This window comes from Acartia tonsa, chromosome 6, assembly GCF_053477335.1.
Source record: "Acartia tonsa isolate MP-2025a chromosome 6, ASM5347733v1, whole genome shotgun sequence".
NCBI classification, from domain to species: Eukaryota; Metazoa; Arthropoda; class Copepoda; order Calanoida; family Acartiidae; genus Acartia; species Acartia tonsa.
In genome coordinates, this window is record NC_137265.1 from 28,458,842 (window position 1) to 28,479,392 (window position 20,551).

General features: G+C 31.0%; 1 long non-coding RNA gene and 1 other non-coding gene across 2 annotated transcripts; both read left to right on the top strand.

Moving 5' to 3' along the window:
• The first annotated feature begins 18 nt into the window (after positions 1 to 18).
• On the top strand, positions 19 to 791 carry LOC145323330 (uncharacterized). Its single transcript, XR_013880922.1, has 2 exons — positions 19 to 139; positions 701 to 791. It is a non-coding gene; the product is annotated as an uncharacterized LOC145323330 (long non-coding RNA).
• A 14,162-nt stretch (positions 792 to 14,953) lies between these two features.
• On the top strand, positions 14,954 to 15,094 carry LOC145323517 (U4 spliceosomal RNA). The gene has a single exon (XR_013881012.1). It is a non-coding gene; the product is annotated as a U4 spliceosomal RNA (small nuclear RNA).
• The last annotated feature ends 5,457 nt before the right edge of the window (positions 15,095 to 20,551 follow it).

Below are 20,551 nucleotides of genomic sequence, written 5' to 3' on the forward strand. Positions count from 1 at the left end.
TGTTATTAAAATATTTTGCATAATTTTGGAATTATCAAAAATTGGTAACCCTGATATAACCCTAAACATTCAGTCGGGAAATTATCTCATGGCGAACAGACGAAGTAGTTGTAAATATACAATGTCTTCATGATATCAGGTATTTCTATACTTAATTATTGGTTTATGATAAAGGCATTTATTTATTTACTTTAATTTGTATTATGTTCATTTTAGATTGTTCTGTTTAAGAAATATTATTAACGTAACTGAAGTCAATTCTATGAAAATTATTATTACTAGTTGCTTTGCCTCTAGATTTTAGGGAAATGTGAAGGGGTCAGAAAAATAGCCTAAAACCACACAAAAGAGATTTGTAAAGCCTCCCTGAAAAGTACAATTAATTTGGACTTCCAATTTCGGGCTAGATCTTTATCTACAAGTAAAAAAAACTATCCTATTTTTAAAGTAATAAGATTTTTTTGTCTGTAGCTTAAGATTTCGTTAACTACTGAATTGATATAGTTCTCCATTATATGAAAGCTTTTCATAGGTCCCTGGGTGGTTTTAGCTACTTAATTTTATAACTAAGTTTGTTTTTTATGCTATTTTCTCACTTTCTTTACCCTCGTATACAAAGCTCCTATATTCTAGTAGCGCAGCCGTTTGTATTACATAAGTTGTTAATAAATTCAATATTAAATCCATATTTTTTTTACAGATTTCGAATGAAGCTGCAAAACAAAATCCACAACCACACATAGACATCAAGAAAAAGTTGCAGTTGGAACAAACCCCGCAGATTCAAGAAAGGAATCAGTAGGAATCAGCAACACCCTGTCTAACCCCCTTCAACTAGAAAAAAGAAACAGCCGCAGCAATGTGATTAAAGACTTGGCTATTAAGCCAAAGACATAACTATCAAAGTGAAAAAGAATACCAATTAATTTTATTTACAAACCAGAAACAGCCGCAGCAATGTGATAAAATAAGTAGCTATACCAAATCAAAGATATAACTATAAAAGTGAAAAAAAGTATACAAATTATTCTTAACTATATCAAACCACAAACAGCCGCAGCAATGTGATTAAAGATGTTGCTATACCAACCCAAAGACATAACTATAAAAGTGAAAAAGAATACAAATTAATTTTGTGAACCAAAAGATATTAAGATTGATTAATATGTAATTTTTAAATGTGCAATTTAAAAAAAATAAAGTTTAAAATCTAAAGTCTATTATGTTGTGTTATTTATTATAGTTAGAAATATATTTTTTGTTTAACCAAATATTATATAGGTTTCTGGTGTATATGTATTATCTATAATGTTTGTCAAGGAAGCTTTATATTAGTCGACGTCATTAAATATGGGAGTACTTTTTGAATAAAAATAATTTTGGGATGGGGGCCATCCCACAGAAGCAAAACCCCTCAGTGCTAGGGACGCCGCAACCGCAGTATTTTCCGTTTTACCTTCTCTTTTCTGTCTATTTTGACTTCTTCCCCACATTAATGTTTCCCTTCTCATAGCTACCCTATTTTTTTTACCCTTCCCTTTTTTCATATACATTGCTATTTTCCTTTACCCATTTTACTGTCAACCTCTTTTTTATACTGCCTCTTTTTAAGGGATAAATTAAAAGATTTTAAAAATATATTTAAATTTGAAGTGTTAAAGCTATTAGAAATTTATCTTTTACAAATCTCATTTTTTAATTACTAAAAAGGTTATATTTAACCCTGTTCTGGGTAATGACAATGTTACTTTGATTAATTATTATTTTAAAATTTGTAACCTAATCTTCATCCAATTTAGATATGGCAAAATCGTATCTTCGCCAGATATGGCTAATTATAACTTGGGGAATATAAATTTTCATGATACGACAAATTTACTTAAACTTATACTAATTTCTGAACCTTTTCCAGACTATAGAAACATCTGGACATATGGAATTCGTATGGCTAATGTCTTATTTTAGTGTGGAGAAGCTTCAGAATTAATTTTCTAAAATACCAGGGAAGGAACAAGAAATTATTCTTGCCAACAGTAAATATATGAAATATTCTGCCATTTTCCTTTTATAAATTTCGATCTTTTGATCCTATTGAGATGTCCTTTTCAGAAAAGCTTCACATGTGTCCCGGGCTGGTTTTTATCGAGAAAGACTAAACTACATAACTTTTGTGTCACTTTTGAGGAAGACGATTCCCTTTTCTCCCATCTCTTTTGAAGAGATTTTCTTCCGCCCTTCCCTTTTTCTTTTCCCTTTATATGACGTCATATGAATCGTCTTACTCAAAAGTGACACAAACATTATGTAGTTTAGTCTTTCTCGTTATTATCTATATTACTTTTAGATTTAAGCCTTTGATGGGTTTGAGCAATTTCTCTACCCCCTTCTGAACCCTTTGACTATAGAGCACCTAGATGATAGGGGCGCAGCCGATAATTAGTTTGTTAAAATAGAAAGAAACAAAAGGGAGAAAGATTATTTTTTTATATTATTATCCTTTCCTTCCCTGCAAAGTTTATAATTTGTTAAAAAGAAAAAGCAATAATGCTTATTTAAAGTAATTTGAGCATAATGAGAAAATTAATATTTTAGTGTTGGCAAAGAAAATTAATGTTTGTAGAGTAAAACCCAAGAATTTGCCATTTGATTGTAAATTATTCTAGTGTCCAAAGTTTATAAACATGCTCTCTCATTTGTTGGCTAAAAACTTAGGTACTTTGGTTAATACTTGATTAGTAGGGTTAAATTATCAGTACTTATCAACCACTAATTTTAATCTAAACCAGAAGTAATTTTGTTGTTTTTCTTTGGGATGGACTGTACACAAGCACGTCCATGGGGGGAGGGTTATGGAGTGTTTACAATTACCCTCCAGGCAAATCGTTGTCTCATCCCTTAAGACCCCTTATACAATAAGAATAAGCCAGATTATAAAAATGAGCCAGAGCTTTGACTAACGGACGGCATTAAAAATATATTTTAGCTTTGCTCCTAAAAAGTTGCCATGATATTGATTAAATTTTCAGCGACATAAATTTTTCTGTGCTACGGTTGTTCAATAAAAGATTTTGGCACTGGAAATTTATTTGTTCACATGTGTCCTACTTGCATGAGAAATAAGGATAAGAGGTGGAAATTTATTTGTTCACATGTGTCCTACATGCATGAGGAATAAGGATAAGAGGCGGAACATTCTTTAACCCTTTTTTTAATCCGCGACTATGGCTTTATCAATACGCTAATCATTGGGGAGATGAGGGTTTAAATTTTGGCTCATCATCGCGTCATAACTGAAGACATTAAAAAAAAATTCTTCTACGCTATGTCATATGCGCGACATTAATAGATAGAGTAGGGTAAATACCTTTGTCCAAAATAGACACAACTCATTATCATGCACAGTTCGGATTTCCAGACAAAGGCCATGCAATCATAGAATTAGTTGTCTGTTGGGTGTTACCTATCCAAATACTCTGGATGTTTGGACGGTCCTAGTACAAACGCATGAGTCCCAAACGTCGGAGTGGACAAACACAGGAGTAGACACTTAACCTAACCTAACCTATTTTAAACCATATCTTAGGTTTTTTAAATGCCAAACCCCTGCGGGGGGCTTATTTGTATATTCATATCTTAACTTAACCTAAACTGTATAGAAATACTTACTTAAATTAATATTTTAACACTCCTGCGTTTGTCCTCTCCGACATTTTGGACTCATGCGTTTGTCCTGGAACCGTTTGGACAAAAAATTAGAGACAACCATTTGGTAGTACAAACAAAATATGTTAAAAGTTCCAAATATGAATGTAATAAGTTACACTCTATTTAATTGGTAAAGGCATACACCCTAACCTAACCATTGATGTCACATGTCTGACTAAGTAGCAAATCTTTACTTGTAATTAATTATATGTTATTAACCAAGGGAATAGTGATTAGCCCAGCACCCTGCTTTGTTTCTTCTCTTATATTCTTTACTTCTTGCCTGAGAAATAGGTTTTCAAATAAAAAATACTTCAAACAAAATAGTCTGCATCTATTTAGGTTACTCTCCTGCAGTTTGAATAGGAATTGAGGCATTATTCTACATTGAAATTATAATCTTCAATTTGTTATAGTCAAAGGATATAATACTTGTTTATTGTATGGTACTATATACAATTTTCTGCAGAGAGTAAATAAAAGTGAATTAATTTCAGTTTAGTTAGCCCCGGCCAAAGATAAATTGATTCTATGTTTTTTATTTTTTTTTTCGTTAAGGGTTAATTCTATGACAACTTTACAAATTTGTATTTTGAGATTATTAAAAATGAGGTCTATTTTGGTATTTAATCTCAACTTTGTTTTCATAACCTCAAGAATTTTAATTGAATCTAAGCTTCTATCATGTAAAACTTTTTTTGGAAAATTTGAATTAAAAGAGGAAACTGAAAAAATGTTTAAAACCCTACCAAATTTTGTGCCAATAAATCCAAGTTTTTTCCAATAAAACATTCTCGCCTCAATATAAAATTCAGTGAGTGTGTAATCATTTCCGCATAATATTACCTACCACCCACCACCCTTCCAAGAGTAATCGCCGAAAAATACCAAAAATATTAAATTTTTTACGCAGGGTTTGATTTAAAAAAAAAATTTAAGTGCCACTAGAGGTTTCTAGGCGCGTAGACGCTTTGGTTATAAAAATATACAATTTTTTTATTTATAATATGATAATTGTGTGGAAGTTAATACACACCAATTCATTCAATATGGCTTGTTCTAAAAACAAGGACAGTTATGTCATAAATAAGCGCAGCAACAACAAGTTTTCAAACTCAAATAACCATTTTCTTTTATTATCAAGTATAGCTAGATTTTAAAAGAACTATTTCCATAAGCAAATATGAGCTAAAAAAGCATCCATAGTACACAGGGAAGAAGTGGACATTGAACTGTAAATTTTACTGGTCCTCAAAGTTTTTTTTAACTTCTTCTCTCATTATTTTGCTTAGAACTTCAAATACTTTTATTTGATTAAGATTTAAAGGTACGCACTAGCAGTGTTTAAACATTTCCTCCAATAATTATATACAGCTTGGGTTAATTGTTTATGATGATTGGAAGTGTTCATCAATTTATCTCCACTGTCTTATCCCTTAGAATACCTATTTGAAAAAGGATATTGGGATCTACTGCAGTTCACGGTAAAATATTGCTGGTAAGCAATATTTCAAAAAATCTATGAATTTTAAAGGCTGCTAGCTGCCAAACGGCTGAACGTACAGATCATACCCGCACACCATTTTAAGCAGCATAAGAAGGCCTACAAATAATCTGGAATAGCCAAGATCCAAGAATGCACAGGGAAAGCTTCACTGAAGAAAAACCGCGTAAAATAGGTCTTTTTTGCGCATTTCTCTGCACTGCGAGATAATTATGCATTATTGATTTATGGCTATTCCAGATTATTTGTATGCCTTCTTATGCCGCTTAAAACAGTGTGCAGGCATGATCTGTACGTTCAGCCGTTAGGCAGCTAGCAGTCTTTAAAATTTATAGATTTTTGGAAATATTGCTTACCGTGAAATGCAGTAGATCCGGATATTGAATTATATTTATCAAATTATTGTTTTCTGTCTAGATTGCTAATTAGTAATTAACTAACATCCTGAAAATAATTATTGATGGTTGTTCCTTCCTCTTTGCTTATTTGTAAAGAAAAATGATTATTGTATAACTCATATGTTCCATTAATATATTCTTAAGCACAGGTAGATGGATAAACATTCTGTAATATAGTTTTGCTTTGAAAATTTATTAAGAAACTGCAATTTCATTCAAATTTCACCTCCCCCCCCCCCAACATTTTTGAAATAAATTGAAAAGAAGGGGGGATGGTCGATACATTAGGTCAGGTTAGGTTACGGGCACCGTAAATATATGCGCCAGCCGCAAAGTTTGGGGTTAGTCATGATATAAAAAAAAACATTATTTTCATGTTATTTCAAAGGGTGAGTTTTAGTGCAGCTTGAGAGAGGGAGGTAAGTCAACCACCCTAAAAAGAAATAAATCCTTGAAATGTATAATTATCCTTGCTAATAATGATATCTTTCTATGTATATTCTTACAACATGCAAATCAAATATGACAAATGTGTCTGTGGAAAAGAAAATAACTTATATTTCCATTCAAATAAATTTATGAAAAAAAACTAACATGCTTAAGAGAATAAAAATTATACAAAATAAAAATAAATGATAAAGAAATTAGGAGTGGAAAGTTTTGTTTCTACAATTATGAAATACACCAATAACGTATGGTAATAAAACATGCTGCTCATATTTGTATAGGTAAAAAACTTCGGGTCATATTTTCCTAGGTGTTTATTCGATTACACACGCAAAAATATTTTTAACTATATATTTTTAAAAAAAGATAAGCAAGTAATTGACAATAATAAAAGTTCCTATTTTAATAATACAACGTCAAATATTTTGAGAAATGACTTATACAAAACCCCGCACGGTCACTCAACTTAATGAACCAATATTCTATCCCTGTCTACTTCTAGTTATTATGAAGCTGTGCTAGTATAAAAATTCAAAAGATTTGAAGAACACCGTTTTCCAGGAGATTTATCATTATTACTGAAAGGTAGAAAAATCAATCCTTTCGCGGCAATATCCCTCTAATTAGCCAGTGGTGCACCAATCAGAAACCCCGTACCCCCATTTTAGGTGTGCGTTCAGTAACACAACAACTTTATCAAAATAGAAAATTTTATTTTGATTGCCTTTTTTAATTAGATTGTTTAATGAAATACTCAATTATTCAAGCTGTAAGTCGACGGGCTAATGGTTTTATTTTATCAAACAGATTATAGCTTTGATACTTGTTCAATGTACAAAATAAAGATAACTGTCTTAGTTGGAGTGTTTTTTTAGGTTAGGTTGGGTAAATTTAGTCACGGAATAGTCCCAAAGGAGTTAGTCATAAAGCAAACGAGGCATTATCTATTAAATGACCCACTCTCCCCATATTTCTTTTCTAAATGGGAGGGGGTTTATGGTCCACTTTTGGTTAGAGGGAATATACCACCCTTTCATTTTTAACATATAGAAATAATATTCCGACTAATGGAAAAAGAAATAGCTTATTTCTTTTCCTATCTTTCATTATGTTTCTTATTATAGAGGAAATGAAAATATTTTATATTAATTTTTAGATTATAAGAAAATTATGAAAAATATTTATTTATCAAAAACGTGGACAATTTTGTCCACAAGTAGCACAGCAATAACATTCTAGCAACTGAGATTTAATCAAACAGCGGTAGAACAGATATTGATCATTAAAGATTTATAAACACGTTCTTTCATCCGTTGGTTTTGAAACTTTAACTACTATTTGTGTACAGTAATCTATGTTATCTAATCAGTACCTGACTATCCATCTATCTAATCAAAACAAACTACCTGACTATCCATTTATAGGTATCTCTTCAGTAACAACTACCTCACTATATATCTACAGTCATCTATGTTATATAATCAGCAGCTACCTAACTATCAATCTATAGTTATGCATGCAGATAATGCATTTGTTAATTTGCAAATTCAGTTTCGCCAATAAAATAGGATTTACATGACATTTGGGTTTATTCAAAGGGTTACCAACCAGGGAGGGAGGGGACATTGGACTGTAAATTACACTGGTACCCAAAGTTTTGCAAATTTTCTTATTTGTTTGCTTTAAATTTTGCAGAATTTTATTAAATCTTGATAGGTTGGTTTAAACTAGTAGTGAGTAAACTTTTCAACCAATATTTTTAACATAAGGGGCTATTTTGTTTTACATAAATAATTGTTTACATCAATTTATCATACATTGCCTTATCCCTTAAAATCATTTGTTACCAATGCATCTTACATTCTAACTATACATACATATTTACATTTTTCTAAAATAAATATTTTAATGAAAATTAACCTAGAGGTACTTTTTTGTTTATTTCTTTAAAAGATATGGAAAAACCGGCGGTTTCCCTTAAATTGCATCATAGAAAAAGAGGTTTACAAAGTAATTTAAGTTAGTTTAGATAAAGTTCAGGCTAGAAATGCCTCGTAGAAATATTACCCTATAGGGAAAGGGCCCCACAGGGTTAGAGCCCCCCCTAGGTACGATTTAAAAAGTTCAACTTTAAATTTTTAAAGAAAGGGGGGGGGGGGTTAAATGGTCAATAAATATTTTTAGGTAAAAGAACTGACAAATTATATCTTCAAAGTTTAAGAGATATTCCCAAACATATCAGAATAAAAGATTTCTGTGATGCTGTGAGTATTGGTGCAAAAAATATGACGTAACAAAAAAAATTAGCCAATGAGAGTCCACTATAAATTTCACCATTGGTCAATAACGGCCTCTCATTGGCTAATTTTTTTTGTTACGTCATATTTTTTGCACCAATACTCACAGCATCATTTCTGTTTTGTATTTTTACCACACACAAGATAAAATTAAATTTTGGACTTCAAAGAAGAAAACTGTTGCAGCCGATTCTAGAACTTTTGTGGCCAGGGCGAAAGAAATATGTAATAGTCGGTTAAAAGATATGGTTTTTAATTTGCGGTAAGACATTTAAGCCTTAATACTTTGAATAATAGAATAAAATATCTAAATTTTAAAAATATTTTTTTTACATTTTTAAATCTTTACATTTCTGTTATTTGATTGTTTGAGTGAGAATATTAGAAAGAAAGGGTCTGACATAGTTTTACACAAGAAACAAATAGATACGTTTGAGAAAAAAATAATATATATACATATATACATTTTAGAAGAAAAAAATGTAAAAGGGTTTTATAATATGTAGCTTATCCCCTAGCATAATGGGCTTTGCTTCAGGGAAAATAATAATAATGACACCAAAATATTTATGTGTTACTAAAATCATACAACATTTATCTTGATTATCCTTTCTGTAGATTAGAATTATTGCTATAAAAGTTTGGGCCATAATTGTTTCCCCTCTTTTTTTCTTCCCCCCTTCCCTTTTTCGGGAAAGAAAAATATGACGTCACTGGAGTCGTGTTCCTCAAAAAATTATACAAGATCTGGAAAGATTGGGTTGTGTCTATTAACTACCACAATAAAGTCAAACAAACACAAATAAACCAAAACAAAAATCCGCAAATTAGGAACCAAAAAATCTACCCTGTTGGCATTTATCAAGCAAACAGACAATAAACAAAAACTTCTTAATTTGATTAAACTATAACAAGGATTATACGATACGTAAATAGCATAGCAGTAAAATTTAATTATTTTTAGATTAGAACACTTAATAATTTGTATTAGATTTTTAAATAGCAGAAATATTTTATTTAATCTGCTACTAAACCGATTGAATTCTCCATTTTAATAAAACTTTACAAAGGTCCCCTGATGAATATAAACTATTTTTCTTTCCGTGTTTTTTCATTCGAACACGGAGCCACTGGATGCTATGGGCGCAGCCACTAGCATACTATACCCCACTACAAGAAATATTAACTTTAAGAACGACGCTGCTGTACATGATACTTTAACATTACAGCTGATACAACAAAGGATAACTTAGGAAGCAATGTCGCCTTTTCTGTTCAAATATCCGGGGTATAATATTGGATACAAAAAACCTTTGATTGCATGACCTTTATATCGAAGTCATAACTATGTATTATAATAAATTGCATCTATGGGCAGCAGTAGGTACCTTTAGTATATCGCAGTGTGTTCCAAACTCGAACCCGACACCTCACAAAAAAAGGTCCACACGCAGATTGTAAAATGTATTCACCTAAAAATGTAATTACCTAAAAGGTTATTTCTTACTAATAGATATAAATTTAAAGAAGAATTTATTTTCAATTTAACACGAATAGCGTTTTAGATAATTCTTAGCTTCGCTCAATAGAGTCAATATTTATGTCTATCCGTCTGTCTTTATGTAAATATGCGAGGCTTAGTTTTTGTAGTCGAATTTTTGTTGCTGACTGATCATAATTTAATTGTATTACTACTTGTAAAGCAACTAAGTAAATAAGTCTTTTATATATTTTTTAATAAACTAGTTGATTCACCCTAGCCTCTCGGGAAGGGCGGGAGATGTCAGGAAAATAGCCTGAAACCACCTTAGCAGGATATAAAGGATCCCAATTCGGACATGTATATATCGAGATCTTTATCTTCAGACAAAAAGCCTTATTACTTATATTATAGGATAATTGCTTTTAATTTCATCATTGCCTGTTATGGCCATATTCGATCTAGTTTTTTATAGAATGCATTTTATACCAAAATTGAAAATAATTGCTGAAATTGTAAAATAAATCAGGGAGGCAAGAAACGATTTTGCTTCTATTTCACCATCATCAAGTTTTCTAGCTAAAGAAGGCTCATAATATATGCAATGATGGGGTTGGGGATTTTTCTTGTACATTGTATTATCCTTGTATCCTTGAAACTATATATGCATCCATCTTCAACAATAGGGGATAAAAAGAAAATATTCAAACGACGTTTTTATAAGATTTTCAATAATAGATAATAATTTTAAGTTATTTAAAACTTATATGTAGCTGGTTAAATGTAAGTTTGTTTGGTAGGGTCTCATGAACGGCATCATCGAACTTTACGCAATTTTAGAAAGGTTTAGTATCGTTCCATGACAGGTTTTATGCTACTATATGGAAGGGTAGAATTAGATAAATAAAAAATGTAGAATAATTATTTTATTTTCTCTTTTCTGTACTAATTATCCATTTACTTGAAGAGATATCATATATATAAAAAAATATTTTTCTCAATTTTTTCAACCAGAAAAAAAGCAATTAATATTAAACATTTTACTAAAATATTTTCTATTTAATGATTACTTATATTGGGTTCAGTGAAACTTTAGGTTCTAGAATTCTCCGCGTCTTATAAAAGTGGTATAAAGCGTCCATTCGCCCGTTAGGTATTGTGTTACCCAACAGACATCCAACCCTTTGATTATCTATATAATGGTGTATCCAAAGTTCAAAAGTTTAAATGTTGTAAAGAATGAAGTAAGCTGTTTTTATATTCAGAAGACTTATCCCTCTCTGATTATATACATTAAGACAATAATTCTAGTATTATGGGTTATGCATCCAGAATATTTGTAGTACCCTGTTGTTCTAGGAGTCATCGTGTTGACATACAATTATACTAGTATTATGGGTTATAGATCCAGAATATTTGTTGTACATGTTCTTCTAGGAGTCATTGTGTTGACATACAATTATTCTAGTATTATGGGTTATGCATCCAGAATATTTGTAATACCCTGTTGTTCTAGGAGTCATTGTGTTGACATACAATCATTCTAGTATTATGGGTTATGCATCCAGAATATTTGTAATACCCTGTTGTTCTAGGAGTCATTGTGTTGACATACAAATATTCTAGTATTATTAATTATGCATCCAGAATATTTGTTGTACCCTGTTGTTCTAGGAGTCATTTTGTTGATATACAATTATTCTAGTATTATGGGTTATGCATCCAGAATATTGTAGTACCCTGTTATTTTAGGAGTCATTGTGTTGACATACAATAATTCTAGTATTATGGGTTATGCATCCAGAATATTGTAGTACCCTGTTATTCTAGGAGTCATTGTGTTGACATACAATAATTCTGGTATTATGGGTTATGCATCAAGAATATTTGCAGTATCCTGTTGTTCTAGGAGTCATTGTGTTGAAGTACAATTATTCTAGTATTATGGGTTATGTATACAGAATATTTGTAATACCCTGTTGTTCTAGGAATCATTTTGTTGACATATAATTATTCTGATATTATGGATTATTCATCCAGAATATTTGTAATACCCTGTTGAACTTAGAAAGCTAGAAGCTATTCTTATTATTTCGAAATGACTTTATTTTTTCTTTGCATAATCTAGGCAACGAACAGTGAATTATTTATTGACATGAGTATTAAGTATTATTATAAATTTTTTTTAACATTATACAAATTTTTTAGTTAACCTTACCAATCAAAATGAAACTAGTTTATCGACAGTCTGGTTGCAAAGTGATGTGAAAAAAAATATTTGATAAATAAAAACTTTCTATCGCAAGGACGTTAATGGGTTGGTGGTAAAGGATTGATCCTCACCACACTCCTCCAAAACGAATTATGAGGTGCCATAAAAAAGTTTACCCCTTCCCATTAAAATTTTACGTTTAAGTTAGAGGTTTCACAGGAATCGCCAAAAGTGTAAGAGGAAACATTCAGGGAGTAAGGGAGGAACCAATGGGCAATTAATTAAATTTAAGATTTTTCGCTTAAAAGCAATGAAAACAAAATTTATCCAGAAAAAAATACTTCGAAATCATAAGATATTCATAAAAATTTACACTGTTCATCAATTGGTTGCGGAGAAACAAGCCCCCCCCCCCCCCCCCACCCTGCATCAAAAAAGCTTCAGTTACGTTCCCCTTTACCCCTGGGTTAAAAATTTTAAAGAGTGTAATAAATATTTTATAATTTGATTAATTTAATAATTTAAATTTAAGTTGAATGAGAAAATTTAAGGAAATCTGATTAAAAAACACCCTGTATATCTTGCATTTAACTAAATCAAACTTTACTTCTCGGATTAATTGTTAGTTAATTCAAATTGATCACCAAGAATTAACTTCATATAATTCTAAGTCTGCAGTAGTTTCAAGGACACCCAAGGAAGATAATACTATTTTCAACCCTAACTAAAAAATGTATAAGATTCCCCTCCTCTCCGTCCCAACTGGGGGGCATAACCATCACAAAATATTTTAATTCGCCCTAAAAAAAAATATTAACACCCTTATTATAATAAATCAGGCATGTTTTTGGCAAATTATTTCCAAAAAATTTTCCAAAGCTCCCCCAAATTTTTGGCTTATTTTAATTGAGGCTCGGCAGCCGCTTGGCTGTTGCTGAATTCTAATTTGCGGATGAGGCTAAGGCTTATTGTGATGGAAGTGGCTGAGGCTTAGTGCGGCTGAATCAAAATTTTGTGGCTGAGACTGCGGGTGGCATAGGGTGTGAGTGGCTTATGTTTTCCTTAAGCCGCGCAGCTGCGATTAAGGCTCACTAGGCTGAGGCGTATTGGGTGACTGATTAAGCTGCTCGGCTGATTTAAAGGCTGAGGCTACGGCTGCCGAGCCCTGAAAAAATTGAAGAAGGATTGACGGGTTAATGTGGCATTAAGTGACATGTCATCATTTAGTAAAAGTTTAGTTGAGAAGACGTGCCATGAATACTAAATATTTTGGGATAAAAGTAACCCAAAACTTTTATTATAAAAAAGGATATTTATATCCATAAGTAGGGCAGCAAAAATAAGCTAACTGTATTATTAGCGATAAAGAACAATATATGAATTTGTGTGTTTATCTTTGGGGGGGGGGGGGGGGAGGTTATGTTGCACTGTGCCCGTCGTCATAAGGTTTTGCGTATTTGAATATTTATTATTTACTAAACAAAAGTTATCGTCATCATGGATTTAATATACATTCCCAATGAAGATAAAATAAATTATCCCTTTTTTAGATTAAAATTATTGGTTGAAAAGTTTAGACAGTACTAGTTTGAAATCAACTAATTAAAATTTTTTTAAAAGTAGTCAACGAATAAGATAACGTGGAAAACTTTTGGTACCTGTGTAATTTACAGTTCAATGTCCACTTCTCCCTGGATATCGTAAATTGTGGAAAAACTTTGCTACACTAACAATTCTAAACAGGTGCAGTTGTGTGCAGTTTTGACCTACTTAAGTTCTAAAGTTTTTTTCAAATTTGTCATACTTTTTTTTAAATTCCCTGGATTTTTAGTAAGTAATAGTATGTTAAGGTAAACCTCATTTAAAGTAACAGGATTTCTGTACCAAATGATTCTTATGAATATGCTGAACCAATACGACTTTCCCTTAGAGGTCACCGGGAGATTTTTTATCCATTTGGGGTAAGTGTGCAAGTACCCTAACCCTCCCAAAAGAAATTACCTCCAGAAAAAAATTGAATCCCAAATTTTTTGTTTACTACTTTCTACAGGGTGAGGTAGAATTTCCATTTTAAATTTTAGCTTTAATATTGAAAATTTTTCTCTTTTAATTGCGATTTCTCTTAGGAGGGTGATGGAACCCTCAAAAAAATATTTTAAATCAATCCCGTGGATTATAAGATGTTCCAATGCTAAACAAACACACTGCACTACTTTTAAGTAAGAATAATTAATTATTTGTTATTACCCTTTTCTCTAAAATGTAGGAAATAAAGCATATAATGTTTAAGTGCTTCTAAGGAAGTGTATTTATAAATTTTCAGATCATAGCGGAAAAAAGAAGAAAATTCCTTTTTTTTCAAGAATATATATATGTCAAAAACAGAATCCTGTTTTTACCAAATTTTGCAACAAGTTCATATAGAATTTTGTATATACTTTTAAATTAATATTCTGCTTATAATGTGTTGACATTCCTCAAGTGTTAATGATCGTTTGTTTTACCGTTTGATTACAGAGCTACACTTTTATCATATTATGGATGATATCATCTTGTTTTTTTTAGATTTATTTATAGATTTGTTGAGCTTATATGCCACGCCCCTTTTTTCAAACTTAAACCTATTAATTTCATTTAAGTCCCGCCCATTTTCACGTCAACAGTTACCACAAACAAAAACTTGTTATATACATAGTTCAACTTTTTGTTGTTAGATGGCCCAACTAAATTGCTTAAAATCAAAATATGAAGATAATTGCTACTTTAGCCAAAATTAGTAATTTATTTATTTCATTTTAAAAGCATTCTTAAGATAAATATCATAAATGATTGTAAAGTTATGATACATTGTTTGTTAGTATAATTGTCAAGAAACTTTAAAAATGTTGTTTTAATTTTATGAATAACGACAACTTTGCGCAGTGGCGATACAGTAACCAATGATCGAATAGAGAGGTGCTGTTATTGCTAGTTGAAAACTATAACCAATACCCCGCCCTGGAGATGTGAAATATCATCACCTGAGGCAATTTCTGAAGGCTTTTACGGGAGCAAATAATGTAAACCAGGACAAATTTTAAGCCTGAACTTTTAGAGAGGTGTGAGTAATCATTTATAGTTGCGAAGCTGCTCTATGATCGGAAATACGCTTCTGTGTACTGTTGGGATGCCAGATGAAAAAAGTTTATTTTAGTGTTAAGCAAATTGTATTCACAAAGTCTTTAGATGGGAGGGGGGAGACAAAAACACCCCCCCCCCCCAACCCTTTGAAGTCCTTGCGTCCTTCGTATATCAGATCTGATCTAAAATTTCTTGCAAGGTGAAGAAAAGTTATGTTTTGTCTCATGTAACATTATGGACGTACACAATACCTGCTAAACTTAGAACCATTAAGTTGACATACAAAATCGTTACTTTTGTTGACAATATGGCATTTTATAATATTGGTCAAAACTAAAACTTGACAATTTTGCTTTCTGTCTTGATGTCTATGTCGACATTATTACTAACATGTTATTTAAATATAAAGTGTTCATGCTTTTAACAAACACTTAATTGAAATGCTAATTAGCCTGGTATTAATGTCGATTTTAAGTTTAAACATAGAACCATGTACCCCATGACTAGATTCTTATGTTGATATAATAACAGCACTAAGTTTACAAGGGTAAAAACGGAAGGAAATAGCTAAAACCTTTTTAAAGCTAATAAAGGTTTTAAAAAGATTTTTTCTCTTTTTTCTGGCATATAAAAAAGATTTAACAATTAAAATATATGAAAATAGCAAGGCTCTGAAAAGTTTTAACATAATAACATTAATTAACAATTCCCCCCCTCTCATCCCTACATTGATGTAATTGGAAACAATTTCTAAATCTTTTTTTACTATTTTTAAAACTGTTCCTCTGATAATAATAAATCTTTTCACTCTACATCTACTTAAAAGGGTAAGAATCTTTTTTTTATTGTACCTTTTTTCATTTTTTTCTTATTCTTTATTTACCCTTTAGCAGCTAGGTTACAGGAGGGCTCCAGGTGCAATTAAAGGAAAGGGGTGATGGGGAGGGGTAACAACCCCCTTTTTTCAAATAAAATGTATTTTGGGGTGATATATATTTTTTTGGGGGGGCGGGGGGCAATTTACTTTGGAGGGTGGAGGTACCCTCCGCCAAAATGAGTATAAACCTTCCCTGGAACTACAGAAGCTTCACAATAAAGGAGAAACAAATAATGATTTATACTTTCTCACAGTGCGATCTTTTGCCAAAAAACGGGACATTTAGAGTAGACAAAAGTAAACTTCAATAAATAAGCTTGTATTAGATTAAATGATGTAATTTCTTCTGCTTTAACTCGGAAATAACTTAAATTTTGCCTCTGTTAACTTCTAATGTGCATTTGGTAAGTACGTCTTGCTGTTTTAGAGGAGCGAAGCTACCCTATTTTTAAAAAATCTATAAAACTTCATAACTTTAGGATAGGAATATTTTAACAAAATCAACGTCTATGTAAATATTTCTTCAATGCAAACAATGTATGTGAACATGAATATAGTGTCAGGTGCACTCAGTTTGAGTCCCGGCATTTTTAGGTAGGTCCAGTATAAGTAAAATAGGACACTTATAAGGCATGTTTTCAAATATTTTTTTACAGATATAAACAACAATAACATAATTTTCAAAACACTCTTGATTTTGTGTTAATACCTTTATTCTAAGTCTAGCTATCTTCATTTAAAGTTTGTATAAGAATATAAGCATAATTACTTAAATTATATTCTCTCTCAAACGTATATTTCTCTCTCTCTCTCTGATGCGTATATAATGTTTTTGCAATATTATAATTAATCCCACAATTTGAATTTCTGCTGGACCAAAACCAGTTAGAACTACAAATTTTTTTAGAACACTTGAAATTTAGCAAATTTAATTGCTAAAATAAAAGTATTTTTAAGTCATCTTTATTTAACGACTCCTTTATCCCTTAAATGTCCATTAAAACCGCGAGAACTGCAAAAATCGTTAAAAATCACGCCAACGGCGGCAAATAACGGCGTAACGGTTGGCCGGAGGCAAATGATGCATATGTCAAGAAAGATCCGCCTTAAAAAGTTTGAAAATATTGCAGAGATGACTTTGGGCTCTAAAATGACTCCTTCCCCCTCTAACGGGGGAAAATTTGAAATTAACAAGAACGAAATTGTTCAAACCATGCAATGTAAAATGCTCAATTAAAAACGGACAAGAGGCCCCAGGTTGTGAAAACTGTTTAATACACAATACATGTTGTATATTGATATTATTGCAAACCCCGGGGCCTCCTGTCCATTTTTGGGTAAAATGGAGAAAACTGATTTTTTGGGGTTAAAACTCTTAATATTTTTGGTGAAATTTTCTCACAAAATGTCAATTTACACCCCCAAAAAAATATTTTTTTTAAATTTTTCTTTAATTAGACATTGGTACAGGTATCTGAAAAGTACCTCAATCAAAAATTATTTGCATAAGCTGAACATAAATGTATTTTTTGTTGCTTTGAAAAAATTGTGTAAAAAAATCTGGAAAATCATCAAAACTGAAAAGAAATTTTTCACTACCCTTTTTAGAAATGGCATAAATCCGCCAAAAATTAATATTTTTTCAAAAATTTCTTTTCTAGCTGTCTACTTACAGCCATTATTAGGTCCTAGGATAGATAAAAGTCATTTTTAAATTTTTTGGATGTCCCGATTTTTTTCAAAAGATCGCACTGTGTTTCTCTCCCTTAAAAATTAATCTATTATATTCTTTTTCTTTCCGTTTTTTCTAACTTTTTCCCTTTTTCTTTTTTTTCTTTATAGTTATTTGTCTATCTCTTATTCTATTCCTATTTGTCTACCTTACTAACTCTTTTTTTCTTATATTTTAACCGAAAATTCTTTTTTTTTCCCGGCTATCGGGAATATACAGATATTTGGGACTTCAATTCTACTTTTACTCTAGGTTTTGTTGCAAGTATTCTTATTTAATGACTTTAAAATGTTGGGTACTTTTGTTGTATTTTCATTTGTTGGTTCTAAACTAGTAGTGTTCAAACTTTTCAACCAACAATTTCAATATACTTGAGTGGTTCTTATGTCTATCGCCATTTGGGATGTGCAACAATTTATCGTCTATTGTCTTATCCCTTAAAATGTCTAGGAATAGTGCAATATGACAGGGAATTCTAAGTTGACACTTTCCTCTAGTTCATATTTGGGAAATACTTAAGAATAATTTGGGGTAAGAATTGTATAAATTAATTTAAATTTCTTTTACCTCCCTCAAGTCTCTCATGAGTCATACACTAATGTTCAATCAAAGTTACTGTAAAGATGGCTAAATAGTATTCTTTTCGAATAAAATGTGTCTTGTATTTCAATTTTGCTGCAAAAATACATCCCTGATGCAATTACAAAAAATCATACTCATCAAATCAATATGAAATTCGTCCCCATTTTTTGCACCTATTTAGACAGCATCAATTAAGAAGATTCCCTGAAAAAAACCTAATATTTCGACCTGTGAATGCAGGGACGTCCAAGGGGGGGTTAAAGGGGTGATTACCCCCCCCCCCCCCCAAATAAAAAATGAATTTGGGGGTGCCGTAGGCTACCCCAAAATTTTGGATTTTTATTTTTCTCCTCCCCATAATAAAAAAAAAGCTTGGACGTCCTTGCCACTATGATATTAAGATTACCCCTCCCCCCCCCCCCAAAAAAAAAAGCTTATACGCCCTTGCGTGAATGACAAAAAAAGACACAACCAACGTACCCTTATAGAGTAGTAAGTATAATATACCTCCATATGCTTGTTTTTTCGCACACCAGCAATTTCATGACAAGATCCATTGCTCTGGTACTCTTACTCTTATTCTTATGAGGAAAAGTATAAAAGCAAAGTTATTACATACATAATTATTATTTCTCCCCCTCATTTAAGCGCAGCTACTCTTTAAATAATTAAGTAAATCCATTATTAAGCAAAATATATTCCTTGCTCAAACACAATTTTATTCATTGGGGTACCAAAAATTTAAAAGAAGGTGTATCAACTTTTTTTTTATAGCTACTCGGTTCTTTTAGTAAGTAGTAGATGTAAAATTTTTCATAGAATTCAGATATGCAATCGGTTTTTTTGTAGACCTCTTATTTTTTAAGTAATTTAAGTTTTTTTAAAAAATAATTAAGTCGGTTTGAAGGTACTAAAACGCAACAAAATAAAAGAAGAAAATGGCCAGTAAGAACAAAAATAGTAAGATCTTTAATTTGACACCTTACTTTTAAAATTCTGTTGAGTAATTATTGAAAAAATCTATTTTTTTAACCTCGGTTTAATAAAAACTTTAGACCTAAATATTTTCTCAAACAGACATAAAAAACATGGGTTCATATATACCTTTAGAATCAGAAAAATATTACGAATCAATTGTAAGCAAAATTGAAAAAAAGTAAAAAAATAAACAAATGGCCAATCATATTTTTTGTTCAGGCAACACTATCATCTTCCCTTTTTTACCCCCTCTTTACCCCCTTCCCATTTTTATACTCAATTTAAGAATTAAGACGTTGCCTGTACAATATAATATGATATTTTCATATAATTCCTTTTATTGTAGTTTATATACTATATTGTAAACTTTTTTTTTCAATTTTGCTTACAATGGATTCATAATATTTTTCTGATTCTAAAGGTATATATGAACCCATATTTTTTTATCTGTGAAATGATAAAATTAAGTTCAAAGTTTTTATTCTCGTGGGTTTAAAAAAATCGATTTTTTCAATAATTACCTGACAGAATTGAAAAAGTAAGGTGTCAAATTAAAGATCTTACTATTTTTGTTCATAATGGCCATTTTCTTTCTTTTTTTTGTTGCATTTTAGTACCTTAAAATCGACTTAATTTTTTTTTTTTTAAACTTAAATTACTTAAAAAATAAGAGGTCTACAAAAAAACCGATTGCATATCTGAATTCTATGAAAAAATTTACATCTACTACTTACTAAAAGAACCGGCTAGCTATAAAAAAAAAAGTTGATACACCTTCTTTGAAAAAAATATGTCTAAGAGGATAATGCCGATATTTGAAATAAAAACAAGGATGACAACATCCATAAAAGCAAAGCACTGAAACGGTAGGACAAACGGACATTAACACTTGTATAGTGTCTGAACTGAATTATCAGAATATAAAAGTATAAGAGTCGAAGCAAAATTGTAAGTAAATTTGTTGAAAAACTTCTTGATACAGGATAATGTTTATTGAGTTTATGGACATACTTAAATTTTTAGGATTTGATTATAGAGTTGCTTCGCTTAAAATATTGTTCTTTGTTGTCCCAGGAATCAATATACCAAATATCAGATCAAACGGATAATTAGATCACATAAAAATTTGCTGTTAAAAAATTAGAAAAATCAACAAGTTTAAAATGGACGTACGGACATTCTGGTAATGATTATAGAGTTGCTACGCTTTCTAAATCGT